Consider the following 17,245-nt stretch of genomic DNA (forward strand, 5'->3'; position numbering starts at 1 on the left):
ATGAGGACTCCACTCTCATGACCTAATCAAGTCCTAGAGGTCTTGCCTCCTAATACCATCCCACTGGGGATTTGGATTTAACACACGAATTTTGGGGTACACAAGTAGCCCCCCAAATTGAGAAGTCTTACTTTAACCAACTTTTCAACACTGCGTATCTGCAAAACCACTCTTAAAACCGCTAAATTATTTATATATACGTATATATAACATTTATTTTCCAGAAATTTGGTACATACCCGCTATCAAGATCTCTGGAAGTCACAAGTGTTTTTAAATGCCACTAATTCAAATTTACCACATCCTAAAGTTCCAACCTTAACCATTGAATCATGAGGCTTGGACAGGTCTTTCTTTGTTTTCCAGTGCATTCTGTATTCACATAAGATTTTCCCCCAAAGGTTAACAAACCTGGGAGTGAACTCAGACAAGCTTTGGTTGTACTCATCCTGAGGATTCAGCAATTTCTTTACAATAATAGGTTGGAACTTGGAAATGTAAGTTATGTGGTTACCTCTGTTAAAATTCCATGTACTGATTGATTTAAAACCTGGAATACTTTAGGAGAAAATTTTCTCTCTGTGTTTGGACAAATCTCCTCTAGGAAAGATGTAATTTAAATCAAATCATTTCAAATCATGATGGAAACCACTAGTCAGGAAGACTCATAATTAATGCTTATGTGAAAAAATGAGTATGTGTATCTTGACACAACTTCAATGTAGTTTCCTCATAGCTCAGATGTAGATGTTTTGTATTAGGAGGTACACACATTGTAAGGCAGTGTATTGTTTGCATGCATTAGAAAACCATGCCTATAATACACCCATTCATCTCTTAATGCTTATGTGATACCAACATATTGCCTTTACCTAATGATTATATTTTTTTACTATTTATTTCCTGTCACACATCCTGAGGTAATGGAAACTTGCATTATCACTATTCTCTTTATGCAGCTATAAGGTAATAAATATTTGTGGATTGAGACTCATCTTTTTATTTTCTGTGTAATAGCAAGTACCTAGCATTGAAACTATTACCACATCAGTAATTCTTTGACTTCTATTTGTGATTTTTTTGATACGTAACTATTTCTCTCAAAAATAATGTATCTGAGATCAGAATGTAGTGTTTTTGCTCAGTGCTATGTTTCTTGTGCCTAGCATGGTTCTCATCACACAATTGTTAATAGTTACTGAACAAATGAATAGTTTGAATGAATAAATATATTCCCATATCTCCTTTTCTTCGTAGCTGTCTGTCTAAAAAGAAATGGCATAAAAATGTTTTGGTATAATTATAGAGCAACTTTTAGCATTTAATGGTTCTAGTGTTAGTTAAACTACATGCTAAGCTTCTATGAAAAGAGATCTGGAAACAGTGACTTTATAAGACAATGTTTATTTTCCATTTACCTGTCAATATGGATATGATCTGTGGTGACAAGGTTAGCTCTTCTCTATGGTGTCACTTAGGGACTGGATCTTATTAATATCTCTACTTGATAACTTTTCAAAAATATAAAACATCAGACATTCCATCAAATGGTTCTTTAAATATGCTATTAGCCAGTATGAATGAGTGCTTTATGGGTACTGGCCTCTTTGAAAGTTTTTACTTAACTTTTGTTTCAAATTTCTTTGTCAAATTTTACAAACTGAATTAATTAATATATAGCTTCCAATTGAGACAATCTTTCCTTAGTCTACAAAGGTAGATGAACTATGGATAGTAAGATTATACTTAAGCCATATGTACATACCCATATATGACATGATATACAAGAAGCATTTTTTTGAAAGTTTTTTAATGTTTATTTATTTTTTGAGAGAGAGAGAGAGGGAAGAGAGAGAGTGCTCACGAGCAGGGGAAGGGCAGAGAGAGAGGCAGACACAGAATCTGAAGCAGGATCCAGGCTCTGAGCTGTCAGCACAGAGCCTGATTCGGGGCTTGAACTCACAAACCATGAGATCATGATCTGAGCTGAAGTCGGATGCCTAACCAACTGAGCCACCCAGGTGCCCCTACAAGAGACATTTTTGAGCAAAATGTTGACAGTGATTATCTCTGGAGGTTGAACTTATAGGAGACATTACCTCTGAACATTATACATTTCAGTGAACTTAAACTTTAAGAACTTTATATGACTTGTAATCAGAAAAAAATATTTTAAAGAGGATAAAATTTTTAGGCAATAGTTCTTTATGAGGATGCATATTTTAATCATTTGTGACAGAGTAAAGGAATTGTGCCAAAACACAAAAATCCCAAATTTTTTGACATTAAAATTTTACCTTTGAAAAATCCCTTAAAACATATGAAAATAATAGCAAAGCCCTCATCTTTCAGGAGGCCAGGATGTAATTAATATTTCCAAAGATAGCAAGGTAAAACATGCTAACTTTAAACTTTCGAATCTCAAAGAGTAATTACCATAAATATGAAACCTATTTCGGAGCTACTATTTGAAAAGAATGAACTATTTAATGAAACTGTAGCCAAACATGTGCCAGTTTTTTACAAACCTGATGCAAAAATGATCCCCAAATTTAATCTGAGAAGAACTATGCAAAATTTAATTTCATCTGTATGAGAGTCAGTTTAATCAAGCTTGGCCCTTTGTTTATTCAGCATGGCCTTCACAGTAATGTTCCATGAAATTCCACAATATTGCATACTTGTTTGGCCCAACTAATCCTAGCAGTCAGCACAAAAGCTTGCCTTTCCTAAAATGTTTCTCAAAAACTTTTCAAATAAGTGTCATATGGACAGAGAGAGAGAGAGAGAGAAACAGAGAGAGACACAGATAAAAAGATCCGACAATAAGGATATTGAACAAAGATTAGTAATGAAACTGATATAAAAAACTCAATAGTATTTGAGAAATATTTGCCACTTCACCTGGAAGACACGTTGTGCTTACAAATTCAGTTCAATCAATGAGTATTTGCACTTCAGTTGAAGTCAAATATCAACTCATATGGCTTAAATCTTACTTCTGGAGTTTTACCTAGATGAAATATTGAGACTTGTTGGAATAACAATAAAAATATATATGTTTACTTCTGAATAATATTGCAAATATTCTAAGGTTTTCTCACTTATAAAATGTAAACCTAAAATTTTTTATAACATTTATTTTTGTTGTCATGACAAACCTGTGAGGGAAGCTATCTCCATTACACAGATGAAGAAACTTGTCCACAGTCCTGCTGCCAGAATACAGATGGGATTTGAACCCAGGCAGCAGTTGGCTCCACCATCCCCATCACTCAGCTACCTCATGATAAAGCTACTATGGACTTGAGTTACTTGTAATATACTAGAATCTCTTCTCTTAGACATCCCTCCAAAATTTGAGTAGTGGTGTGTGTGCAATGTTAGCTATTTGCTTAGTATAGATCTAATCACCACTACATTTTCCTCCTCCAAATTATTCAATATTTTGAAGTTCCTATTAATCACTTCTTATATTTCTTCATAGTTTAATGACCCAAATGTGCCTTGGACACTAGTTTTTAGTTCACTTCTTTAAAAATTTTTTTTAACGTTTTATTCATTTTTGAGAGACAGAGAGAGACAGAGCATGAGTGCGGAAGGGGCAGAGAGAGAGGGAGACAGAACCTGAAGCAGGCTCCAGGCTCTGAGCTGTCAGCACGAGCCCAACGCGGGGCTCGAACTCACAAACTGCGAGATCATGACCTGAACCGAAGTCGGACGCTCAAACCAGGCGGCCCTTAGTTCACTTCTTTTGATGATTTACTTTTGAGTCTTCATTATTCTACAAGTCCTCTTCTATTCCTTTCTTTTCTTTACAATTAGTTTGTTGAAGAATCCAAGCTATTTGACTTTTTTAGAGTTTTTCAAAGTCTAGATTTTGATGATTGCATGTTCTCCTCTCCTCTGTATTTCCTGCCAATGGGAAGATGAATTCAGAATCAAAGTCTCTTGGATCTGATCACTGGCAAATCTAGATGATGTTGTGTTCTTTCACCAGGAGGCACATCCTGTCTGGTTGTCTCACTCTTTATGATGTTAGCATCTGTTGCTGCTTAATATCTAGATCGTGTATTTAGAGTGAGCTGGAAAAATGGCAATATTTTAAGTTTATAATTTATTTTCAATTATTAGATGGACTGGTTCTAGAAAGAGATATTTTTCTTTTTCCAATAGTTCATTTTCCAGTGGTACAGTTGATCTAGTAAAGACAACATATTTTCCCTTTAATTGTAAGTCCTAAAAACAATAAATTGTTCACCACAAAAATGAACAATTATATTTCCCACTCCCCTATAGTATCATGATAAAGTCATTGGTTTAAACACAGTTGATCAGTTTTGTATTATTATCTTTCTGATATGCTTTTGCTTTCTGTAGGTATGCTATTTTGCTACTTATTCTCTTTCTCCTTATACTAACATTTTATGGGTTTTGAGCCATAATCCTTTCCCATTGCTCATTGTTATGTGAAATCAATTTTTATGGATGTTTAAAAGGAAGCCACTTCAGGGTAGCTCTTCTAACTTAACAGAGCTTTTTCTTTCGTTGTTTTTATGTAGTTTTCAAAAATATGGTGATTTGATTTCTGAGATTCCCTAGCTCTGGTCTGCTCCTTCACTTTCCTCTTTAAAGTCTCTTTTCTTTCCTTCTATATTATCTGATGTACCTATTTATTTAAGTTTATTTATTTTGAGAGAGAGAGAGAGGAAGGAGAGAGAAAGAGAACAAGAGCTGGGGAGGGGAAGAGAGAGAAGGAGAGAGAGAATTCCAAGTAGGCTCCATGTTGTCAGTGCAATCTCATGAACTGTAAGATCATGACCTGAGCCAGAATCAAGAGTCAGACACTTAACCAACTGAGCCACTCAGGTGCCCCTGTTGTACTTATTTAAACATTTTTATTCTCATTAAATTCTTCTAAATGTGGAGCCATGTTCTGGACAGAAATTTTTGCTGGTCTGTGTCAAAAGTTTATGCTAAGAGCCTGCTCTAGTCTCTTTAGACCTAACTAGAACCCTTACACCCACCTGCTAATGAATTGCATAAAATTCCTTTCAACTATAGCTCTAAAATTGACACACAATGTCTTCCTGTTGGCTCTTGAGTACTAGTTTTAATTCTTGTTTTTTTGAAAGTATTTATTATGTTTATTATGTATTATTGTTTGGTCTCTAACATTCACTTTCTAAGGTATATGGTTTAGTTTATTTTCTTTTTATTTTATTAATGATACTTTATTCAAGTGTCTTAATTTTTTTCTTTACAGTATGTCATAAATATCAGCAAATCTATTTTGTATTTGAATACACAACTTAAAAAGAATTGCTAGTCGCTCATTTCTTTACTGTTAATAAAACCCTCAGGCAGAAATTCCAAGTACATCCAGAGAAGGTATTTAAACTAAAGTCTTTATCACATTAGCACCCTAACTTTCAATAGTGAGCTTGAATAATTATTTGTTGAATAAATATTTGAAATAGATTTGTTGCTATATGTTTAGAAGCATACTGACAATTCACTTCCATAATCTTCATCAATTGAATGACTTATTCAAGTTATAGAACATAGATAATTAAATGACAAACTATAAAACAGTCAGTTCAAAATAAAATATTCCACGAAATATAATTATAACTTAAAGTAACTAACTCATTTCCTCTACAGTGTATACATAATGCACTAAGTAATAAATGCAAAATTATACTTTTTATGTTGGTAACATCTGTTTTTAAAATTTCAGTTGTGTGTAGTCTGCTTTCATATAGTATGTAGAGAAAAGAAAAGAACATTGCTATGAATCTAACAAGAGAAAAAGGAGAAACTACAAAACCATAATTTTTCATAAACTCATGAGAGATGGGTTGCAGAGTAAACAAGCAGTCTTAAATCTAAAGAAAGACAGACTTCTCCAAGAGGGGATGGAGAGTCAGCTCTGACTCACTTTTGGTAGAGTTTAGGAAGAGATTCTGGGTGTCACACAGGAATGTAAGAATTCAGGTAAAATTATTGGTGAAGTGTTCAAGACTGAGTGGAAGTGGTAGTTAGAATATAGAAATGCTGGGAAAAACAGACACAGAGTTTTAAATAACTTAAAAAATATTGAATGTCTAAAGCAAAAATGGTAATAATGTGGGCTTATAGAATACATAAAACTAAAATGTCTGACAGCAATAGCATAAAATAAGAGAAGAATTAGAAGTACACCATTTTAAGCATGTTTCTTCATTTTATACTTATATATAAATTTATTTATGTATAAATTTATATATAAATTTATTTATATATAAATTTATATATAAATTTATTTATATATAAATTTATATATAAATATACAAATCACATCATATATTTATATGATGTGATATAATGTCATTTGAAGTTAGACTAATTAAATATAAATACTGTAAATACAAGGGTAATTGAAAATAAATAGAATAGTTATAAAAATTGGCCATTACTAGAGATAGCATGAAATCATAAAATAAACTAAGTTAATCCCAAAGCAGGTATATAAGTGGACAAAAAGAATAAAGAAAAAATAAACTGTGTAGAAAACAAATACTGTGATTATAGATTTATATCATGTTACATCAAAAGTTGCATTAAATATAAATGACATAAACATAACAGTTAAACAATAGAGATTGCCAGAATGGATTGAAAAAACAAGATTCAAGTTATACTCCCCACCCCAACCACCACAAAAGCAACTTTAAATATAAAGCTATAAATACACATAAACTAAAAGATTGGAAAAAGGTATATCTTGAAGCACTAATTAACAGAAAATTATAATAACTATATTAGTTATTTATTCTAAATTTATTATTAGTCAAAATAGACTTCAGAAGAAACAATATTATCAGGAATTAAAAAAGACAGAGATTACACAGAATGAAAAGTTCACTCTTTCAAGAAGATACAACAATTCTAAATATGTATGTCTCTAACTGTAGAGTTTCAAAATTCCTTAAGCAAAAAGTGGTAGAACTAAAAGAAGAAATAGACATATCCACAATTTTAGTTGAATGTTTTAACACTTCCTTTTTTGTAATGATAGAATATGAAAACAGAAAATGTACAAGATCTATAAAGACAATGCAAACTATCAAATTGACTTAACTGCAACTTATAAAACAATTCAACCATCAACAGAATACACTGTATTTTTAAGTACACATGGAACATTCATTCACCGAGACCAAAACTTAACATAGTTAAAAGAATTGAAATTATAGAGCATGTTTTATGACCTCATATAAATTTAACTAGACGTCAATAACAGAAAGACAGCCAGAAAGTACACAAATATTTTGAAATTATGTCTGACACTTATAAGTGACCCATGGGTCAAAGCAAAAGTCACATTAGAAATGAGAAAGCATGTTGAATTAAAAGAAGACAAAACATATAAAAATTTATGGCATAAAGATAAAGCAATATTTAGAGGATTTTTACAGCATTAAATGCTTATATGACAAAGGAAGACATCTTAAATAAATTTACAATTTTAAGAAATAAAAATAGAAAAGGAACTTAAACCCAAATAAAGCATAAATAAGGTAATAATAATGATAAGAACTAAGAGCAGAGATCAATGAAAATGAGTACAAAAAAAATAGAGCAAGACAAAGTAATCAAAGTTGATTCTTTAAAAATATCAAACAAATATGTAACCCCAAGCCAGACTTATAAAGAAACAGAGACACACATTTCCAACATACAGAATAAAGAGTATATATATCATTATCAACCCTTATGATATTAAAGGGTTAATTTGGCAATATTATAAATAATTCCAAATCAAAAAATTCAATATCTTACACATAACTGATAAATTTATTGGAAAAAATTAATTATTGAAGTTCATCTAGAATAATCTATATCTATTAAATAATTGAATTTTTTAAACAGTTTACTAAAAACAATCACAAAACACAAAGCCCCCAAAACCTAAAATCAAAACCAAACAAAAATCAGGCCCAGATAGCTTCAGTGATGTTCTTGCAATTATTCAAGGAACAGATTATACTAGTTCTACACAAAGTCTTCCAGAAAATATCATAAGTTGAAGCACTTCCTAACTTACTTTATGTGGTCATTATTGCTCTTATACCAAAATCGTACAAAGGAATAACAAGAAAATAAATCTACAGAGTAATATCCCTTGTGAACATAGAAGCAAATTTTCCCAACAAGATATTCACAACTTTAAAGCAGCAATAAATGAAATGGATAATACATTAGCACTAAGTGGTGATCTTAGGAATGTAAGTTTAACTTACTATTCAGAAGTCAAAGACATAGAAGCATAGGTAAGTAATATAATTCACCATTTCAACAAATGAAATAAGAAAAAAAGAGGATCAACTTAATAGATGTAAACAAAAATTGGAAAAATTCAATATCCATTCATTATTAACATTATTAGCAAACTAGGAAGAGAAAACAGTTTCTCCAACCTTTCAAAACAAAATAATAAAAACAGAAGACTACAGCTGATCTCATAGGTCATTGTGGTAGATTGGAATAGAAGACTTACACTGATCTCGCATTACTTATTCAACACCGTAATAGGGATCTTAGGCTTCATGGTACGTTAAGAAAAAGAAAGAAATAGGCACCTGCATGACTCAGTCAGTTGAGCATCTGACTCTTGATTTTAGCTCAAGTCTTGATCCCAGGCTCATGGGATCAAGCCCCCTTTGGGCTTTTTGCTGAGCATGGAACCTGCTTAAGATTCTCACTCTCTCTCCCTCTGCCCCTCTTCCTTGCTCATGCTCTTTCTCCCTAAAATAAAAAAAAAAAAAAAAAAAAGGAAGGAAGGAAAGAAGGAAGGAAGGAAGGGAGGGAGGGAGGGAGGGAGGGAGAAAGGAAGAGGCACACAGATTAGAAAAGGAGAAATAAAAACTGTTCATTAATGTCATGAATCTTTACAAAGTAAATCCCAAAATTTCTATAAAAAACCCAGCGTAGAAATTAATTTTGGGTATTTTTAGAATGAATAGTTAGAAATTAAATTGTAAAAAATATAATGTTAGAAATAGCATAGAAAAGGAGAGATACTAAAGTAGAAGTCTAAAGACATGTGCCCAAGAGGCTGGAAACTAGAAAACTCTGATGAAAGCAATTAAAGAAGATCTAAATAAATGAAGAAATAATGCCACATTTATGGATTGGAGGACTCAATATTATTAATATGTCAATTATTCCCAAATTAATCCTAGAAAGATATATGTATATGTCTATGTACATATGCATGTATATATGTATGCATGTATTTATGTATATACATATTTATAGGTAAACTGATTCTAAAATATTCTGGAAAAACAAATGAATTAGAAAAGTCAAAAATTAAAAAAAAAAGAGGATTCTCAATACCTATTTTAAAAAATCACTATAAAGCTTCAACAGTGAAGTCTGTGGTGAGACACATTGGATATATTACATAGTATAACTTGTTGATGAAATTACTTACCAAACATATCAGCTAGAATAGATTCCAACCAAAAATCAAGGGCTATACTAATTTATTTGTCTTTTCTCTTTTCTTTCCTTCCTTCATTCCTTCCTTGCTTCCTTCTTTCCCTCCTTCCATCTTCCTCCCTTTCTCTTTCCTTTCTTCTTTCCTTTCCTCCCTTGACTCTTTTTTATAATTTATATTTAATCAAAATGAGTTTTTGAATTATTCCAGACCATGGTTTGGAATTAGAAAAACATGGGATTGATGCCCGATTTCTTCACCCTGGCTGTTTTTCTTTGCAGGTTACTTAAACATTTCAAACTTTATTGTCTTTCAATTCTGAACTGTAAGTATCAACATCGGCCCTATGAGTTTTGTGTATGCATATGGAGAAATGATTAGAATTTTTTGTTTTTATTAAAATGATAATTTATTTTGATCATCATAAAATATGTTTATACAATTCAGTTTACAATAAAAACCTAAACAAAACAAAATACACGCAAGTAAGGCTGAGGCTACTTGCATAGTAAGTAAAAATATTTGAATCTCCAATTTAAGGTCAGAAATAACTTCTGCTCTCCATCCCATCCTGCCAATGATGTTTTTCCCTGATTGGTAGAGTTTTTCAATGAAGCTATAATTCCTCACCATAGCAGAGTGTATATGTATATGTATATGTATATGTATATGTATATGTATATGTAGAGACATATTTTTGCAATGGGTGGGCTTTAGCGGAGACATCCCCACTATACCTGTTCTCTTATTTTTTTCTCTAATAAGTAAGCTGAGGAAAAATAACATTACTGCTGCATATTTACATATTTCAAGCTGTTCTTCAAAGATTCTTTGGCTAGTGGTTCTAAAATTATTCATCGGTTGCATTCACACAAGCCACACATTTCTCTTGTACAATTTCCTTAGTATTGTAGAAGTATGCCAGTTTTAGTATGATTACCATGATATTTAGTCTGATATTAAAATCCACATATCACCGGTTAATGCTCTGATTCCTCCATTACTCATTCCCCACATAATCTAGCCTGTTTCACTGACAGTCACATTTTTTTTCACTTTACAAAGCTTTGTTCCTCTTCTCACTTAATAGAAAGCTATCATTGAATTTCATATTCTAGCTTGAAACCTACCTCTTCAAGTTTTCAATAAACAACTTTTTTTTTTTTTTTGTTTACTTTCTTGCTTGAAAAAAGCTTATTTTGTAAATATTTTAAGGTTGTGAAAAGTTGCTGTTTGCCTCTTTGGTTTGACTGTAAACACCCTGATGGATGAAATTGGGTTTTCTAGCTGTTTTCTTGTTTGTTTTTTGTTTTGTTTTGTTTACTTTCCCAAAGTTTAAAATATTTAACATACAATTTGTGTTCAATAAATCTTAAGAGAGTCACTGATAAATTGATGTAAGCTTTCAGTCACTAAGAAATCAATGACTACATTTTAGAAAACATTTCTGTGGAACATCTATTCATCCATCATGCTTATTTTTCTCTTGGTAGTGCAAATTGTAAATGTTTTTCTACTATTAGCATACATACCTGCACAGTATCCCTCATGAGTTTCCTTTGCTACAGTCTTTTCCCCAAATCTGTCATTATGCTTGCATTGTGCATTTTAATGCATAATGGAAAGCCTGCATGCATTGTGAACAGTGGCATAATGTATTCTTCAGGGTGATAAGTTATGTTTCATGTAATGTCGGTTCCTCTCTCTGAATTTACTCTGTTCTCAGTAGATGTGTTTCAAATTAATAGAGCATTAGTCCCTAATCAAGGAAGTATTTAGGAATACATTTTTAATTAAAATGAACTATGGGGAGGAATAAATAGTGTTAGGGTTTTTGTGTTAATTTGACATAATACATTACTCATGTATCTTTTTGCATTATTAAAGATTAGTGTTGCTGGTGCTGCTGTAAACGCAATATAAAAATGAAGGCAAATGGAAAGAAGCAGAATTCGTAGGACATGCTTTTAAAAAGCTCAAAATCACAGAGACGGTGATGTAAACCAATTCATAGCATATATACTTGTAAGGATCTAAAGCAATTACAAAATCAAGCCACTGACTTGCTTACAAGTAAAGAACACTAGAAGTCAGAGACACTGCCTGTTTGTAATTAGAGACTACGTGATCTCTCTTTGTAGCATCATCCTCTTTGTCATCAGAAAGTTCTTTTACAAGACAGCTTTGATGAACAATAATGTCAGTCTTTTTGTTTGCTTGTTAAAATATATTCATTTATAGGTCTCCAAAAAAATCTACTTTGCATTTTAATCATGAAATATAAAAGCCCCTCAAGTTCTAGCCCTAAGGATTTCACAGTTAACTTTTAGACATCAGCAAAAATTCAGAAGATGTGAAAAACAAACAAAAGACTCAAATCTGCCAGATACTGTGAAAAGACACCATCTTATATTCTTGCAAGATTTGCGAATTAATAGTAAAGATAGTATACATTTTCTGTAATTGGAGTCTGTGGTCTTTTTTAATCTTAAGACTAGAGAAAGAAAATACTTGCTCGACATGAAAATATTATCGGAATTAAGATTGTTCCCTTGACACTGATTTTTTTAAGAAGAAAACTATGTGGAATTTGCAAGCCACATATGCTAGGGCATGAGTGACGACTTCTTTAGCAACCATTTCCAGGCTGTACAGAGGGCTGCTTATGGCATGACATGGTGCTCAACAATTGGAAATTTACTTTCAGAAAGAAAGAGACCCCTTTCCCCAAAGATGTAAAACCTCTCTCTTCTCTGTAGCAGTCCACAGAGAGTCTTTGATGAAGCTCAGATCCAGAAGTCAAAAAAGGACGAAGAACTACTGCCCCAGAAGGATAATGTGCTCAGCATGCTCCACTTAGAAGTTCAAAAAAATCAAAGCCAAGATTAATAAGCAAAGAGTAAGACCTACTGGTGATAAGTTCCATAGGCCTTAAAGCAAAAATGGGACAGCCCTGAACAGACCAGTCAGAAGAGGATACAATTGGAAACAAATTATTTTCTGATTCACATTGAGTAAGGGGTTATCATCAAGGCCTGTGTGTAGGATGCAAAGACAGATGATAAAATCTATTATATAATTCATTTTACGCAAATGAATATAATACGCCATTTAGATTCTCATTACAGAACTTGGGTCACAAGAGGTTTTACAAAGTTTTTATTGTATTCATAGTTAAAGAATCCTATCTGTACTGTTCTGTATGGCTATCTGGATGGGGCAGATATTACAAAAATATTTTGGTTATATGAAAATAAAACTAGAGAAACAACACCACGTGCCCAATTTGACTGTAAGCACACTTGTTGTCCTGACTGGTATTCTAGCTTTCCTCATAGGACCTCAGGTAAGATTGTGATTCAGATTACGGAAGCCAAATAAAACTTACAGCACTGTCAATTAATAGTTGTGCGAACTTAAGCAATTTCTCCAGACTTCACATGGCTCACCATAAAACGGAAACAATTGTTACTCAAAGGAATTTTATGAAGATAAAAGGCCACTATGGACATTATTACATCTAAATCAATGCCTGGCACATATCAGCCACTCAGATAGCTAAATATGAAAAATTGTACATAATAGATGGTACTATTTCTAATGTAATCTTTCACAACTTTCTTCCTAGCACTCATTGCTGTAACTGACATCTACTTGAATGACTTTTTCTGGAGAGTAAATGGTCACTCTGCCATCTTGCACTGAAGGTGTAGTCAACAGAAACAATTTGTTTGAATACCACCCCAGGAAAGCTGACTGTGACTTAATTACAACAAGAAACAAATGCCTCAAGATCTCTGTGTCCATAAGTTATCATATTAATTTGCAAAGCCCAAACAAGCCACTGTGTTATAAGTGTATAACACAGAGTTATAAGTGTGTATAAACAGAGTTAGATGCATAAACAGAGTTATAAGTGTAAAAATGCCTCTACTTACCAAATTTGGAGAGAAGTTGCTGTTGTTTATATGGAACTTGGAGTTAATTATGTCTGTGATTCAATTTCACTGTTAAAAACGCAAACGTCACCTTGGGATTTAGTGTTTACAACTGTGCTCTGCAAGAAGAAGCACACAATGAGTGTGGATTAATCATTCCTTGAAAATCTGAAAGCTCCAAGGGGAAAAATAAATGTGCAAAAAGAAGCGATATTTGCAAACTATTTGAAAATGACAAATAACTTAGTAGAGTGTATGAACTCATCTTGAAAGTGGCCATTTCTCTGATTTACTTGTACTGAAATATTGCTTTGGATGCTGGCAGCAAGCAAAACTGCACCAGGAACTCCTGACCGCCCCCCCCCCCCCCCCCCGACCCCCCGACCCCACAAGATTTCTGCTATTAAGCCTTTGCTGGAATATGATTTGAGGTCATCATAAATGGATTGGAATAAATGAAAGAGTTTTCACTGCAAGTAGTCTTTCTGTAAGAAACAAAAGATGCATGGGCGCCTGGGTGACTCAATATGGTAAGCATCCAACTCTTAGTTTCACTTTCAACTGTTAGTTTCAGCTCAGGACCTCTTGGGTTCCTGAGACAGAGCCCCACATCCGGTTCCATGCTGACAGTGATGGGCCTCCTTGGGATTTTCTCTCCCTCTCTCTCTGCTCCTCCCCTGCTTGTGCTCTCTCTGTCTCTCCCTCTTTCCCAGTCTCTGTCTCTCTCTCTCTCTTCCTCTCAAAATAAATAAATACATTTAAAACAAAAGAAAAAAACAAAAGATGCAGGAATTACATAGAGTGTATGTCAACATACAGGTTTCCCCCACTGTCCGAAAGTAGAGAGCATTCCTATGAAACTTTTCGTAGCCAAAATGGTGTAGAGCGAAGAAGCAGTTACTGTTATTTTATATGGAAATCTTTTTGGCCCAAAAAATAAGCTCTCTTAGATTTCCCTGATACCATAGGATACATCTTGCTAACAGATGCACACAATAAATTGAGGTAAAGCACAGATGCTCACAGCTATGGCAGCTTGATGCTGAGATGCTGAGCATAGTTTCTGGGATGGAGCCTGGTGGTGCCCCTCTTGTTGTTAGGGGTGTGTGCTGCCTCTGTAAGGACCTGAGGCAAAACAAATGCTGAATGCTATTTGCACTTTTTGCCTTTTTTTCCACAAAAGCAAAAATCCTCTTTGGATTTCTTTTGGTTAGCAAAAACGGATACTAATGTAGGCCTCTGTAAACGCAAAGTTGAGTAATGTAAACTTTTGAAAAGTTGAGGATAATGGTATGACTACATATTTTTGTCGTTAAAAAATTGTTTTTTTCATTTATTTATTTTTGAGAGACAGAGTGAGACAGAGCGCGAGTGGGGGAGGGGAAAAGAGAGAAGGAGACACAGAACCTGAAGCAGGCTCCAGGCTCTGAGCAAGCGTTCAGCACAGACCCGGATGCGGGCTTGAACCCATGAACCGTGAGATCATGACATGAGCCGAAGTCGGACAGTTAACCAATTGAGCCACCCAGATGCTCCTCTACCTATTTTTGTTTTTTATACATTTATACTTTTATACTTGTGTATATTTATTGTATTAAATATTTAAAATAATTATATTTTAGTTAATATATTTGCTAAATATATTTATTTTATAAATATATTAAAATATTAAATATAGTTTATCACATAAAATATAAAATGTTTATATATTAATACATATTGCATATATTCATATTTTTATATATTTAACATATGTTGTTATTTTTCCTTTGTCTTTTTTCTTTCATGTTCCTGTCAGCTATAAGAGAAGACAGGCTGTTTGAAAGCATATTTAAGCTCGAGTATTGAGAAAGGTAGAAAAGGAATTTAAAATTTAAGTACCAGCCTAACCATGGCAAGGAAATTAGAGGAGATGTATTTAGAATTTAAAAATATTAGGCCACTCACAGTATTCTATTTGTAATTTCCTTTACTGATAATGTGCCCCAAAAGTTTACTAAAATTCAGTGACAAAAGTATTTCTTTTTTTTAAATTTTTTTAATTTTTTAATTTTTTATTTTTTTAATATATGAAATTTATTGTCAAATTGGTTTCCATACGACACCCAGTGCTCATCCCAAAAGATGCCCTCTTCAATACCCATCACCTCCCCTCCCCTCAAAAGTATCTCAAAATGTATGTACACGTGAGCTAGTTTGGTTCAATACTGGGGATGAGCATTAACTGATGATTTGTTAAAGTAGCTTTCACCTTAGTTTACTGTCAAACCCGTAACAAGCTGTGCAGAGGACAAACACAAGGTCAAGAGTACAGGGAACAGAATCAGTCATGCCTCCCTTGTTCATCCTGGGGATGCACCGGTTATTCTGGAGGCGCGGTGCTGGGCGCATAGTGAGGAATACGTCAGGACTGAGAAATCCCAAACCAGAAGTTCACCTTACCACGACAGAGGGCAATTGTTGCTGTGCTACAGTTATGCGATGCCACTTTTTGTTTCCCACGTTGAAACCTGCCCGACTACAGGCTTCAGTCAGCTGGCCTGGGCACGGCTTATTACCAGGGACAAGCAAGCACGAGGCTACCTCCTCACTGAATATCGTATTTGTCTTTGATTACTCTCTCCTACAAATTTGTGCCCTCCTTCTGTTTGGAGATATGTCAGATGTTTTACAAGACTTTATCTTTTACCCAAATATAAAATTTATCTGAATTATTATTACAATAAATTGCCACTAAAAGTTTTTTGTAATAGAAAGTAGTTATAGAGAGTAAAACAGATTCTAAAACATATTCTTTAACAGATTAGTATTTCAAAATTATTTCAGTGGTAGAAATAAGAAGGAAATACAAAATACTGTTATATATGTTATAGGTTTTAAACTAAATCAAGACTTCTGGTTTCTTCAGAGGAGTTAGAAAGCTAAAAAGAACATTGCTCCCACCCTTCCAACAAAGAGCTGAGCATACGAAATAACCAAATGACCCCAAGTCCATGAAAACACGGTTGCTCCAAAGAGAAAAGGAACACAGTGCCATTTACCTGAGGCAGATTCTGCCAAGCACCCAACAAACTGGTGAGAAGAATTCAGCTAAAATGTTTACAGATTGCTAAAGGGTGAGTGTGGACTAAATGAAAGTTTCAAACTCTGTCGATTAGGAAGTACAAACTTCCAGGGACGCCCGGTTGGCTCAGTCAGTTGAGTGCCTGAGTTCGGTTCAGGTTATGATTTCACAGTCTGTGGGTTTGGACTCCACGTCGGGCTCTGTGCTGACAGCTCAGAGCCTGGGGCCTGCTTCGGATTCTGTGTCTGCTTCTCTTTCTGCCCCTTCCCTGCTCATGCTCTGTCTGTCTCTTTCTCTCTCTCTCTCAAAAATAAATCAACATTAAAACATTTTTAAAAAGCAGTACAAACTTCTAGTTATAAAATGAATAAGTCACAGAGGTGAAAGGGACAGCATAGGGAACAAAGTCAATAATATTGTACTAACTTTGTATGGTGACAGATGATAACGGTACTTATCATGGTGAACATTTCGTAATGGAGAGAGTTGTCGAATCACCGTGTTGTACAACTGAAACTAATAAATGCCAACTATCCTTTAACTTTAAAAAAGCAAAATGAATGATTGAATGACTGAATGCAATTTTCCGTCTCCCCACCAAAAAAAATGTGGAACTCAGAGGAGTTAACCATACAGTGAATCAACTACCACTCAAGTGTTCTTCTGCATGGACCTCACCAGGTGCTCATGAGAAAACTTTGAGCAAAGCCAGAGTCCTGAGAAAGCGTGAGCCTGGGGGACAGGAATAGGAGCTGT

At 33.8% G+C, this 17,245-nt stretch overlaps 1 protein-coding gene across 4 annotated transcripts in view; it reads left to right on the forward strand.

The window, feature by feature from the left end:
- The window catches only part of LOC122230492 (casein kinase 2 subunit alpha' interacting protein), a 380,723-nt gene that overhangs the window by 315,957 nt on the left and 47,521 nt on the right, over nt 1-17,245 (forward strand). The window contains exons 4-6 of one of the 4 annotated variants that reach the window (XR_006207471.1): nt 9,769-9,812; nt 15,224-15,278; nt 16,299-16,541. The exons of 1 other annotated variant lie outside the window; for it this stretch is intronic. The gene's annotated coding sequence lies outside the window, so the exon portion shown is untranslated. Of the gene's footprint in view, nt 1-9,768; nt 9,813-11,374; nt 11,628-13,115; nt 13,683-15,223; nt 15,279-16,298; nt 16,542-17,245 lie in introns of those variants that run through there. 2 more of the 4 variants (XR_006207472.1, XR_006207473.1) reach the window with 2 other exon arrangements.

Source organism: Panthera tigris, chromosome C2, assembly GCF_018350195.1.
Source record: "Panthera tigris isolate Pti1 chromosome C2, P.tigris_Pti1_mat1.1, whole genome shotgun sequence".
Taxonomy (NCBI): domain Eukaryota; kingdom Metazoa; phylum Chordata; class Mammalia; order Carnivora; family Felidae; genus Panthera; species Panthera tigris.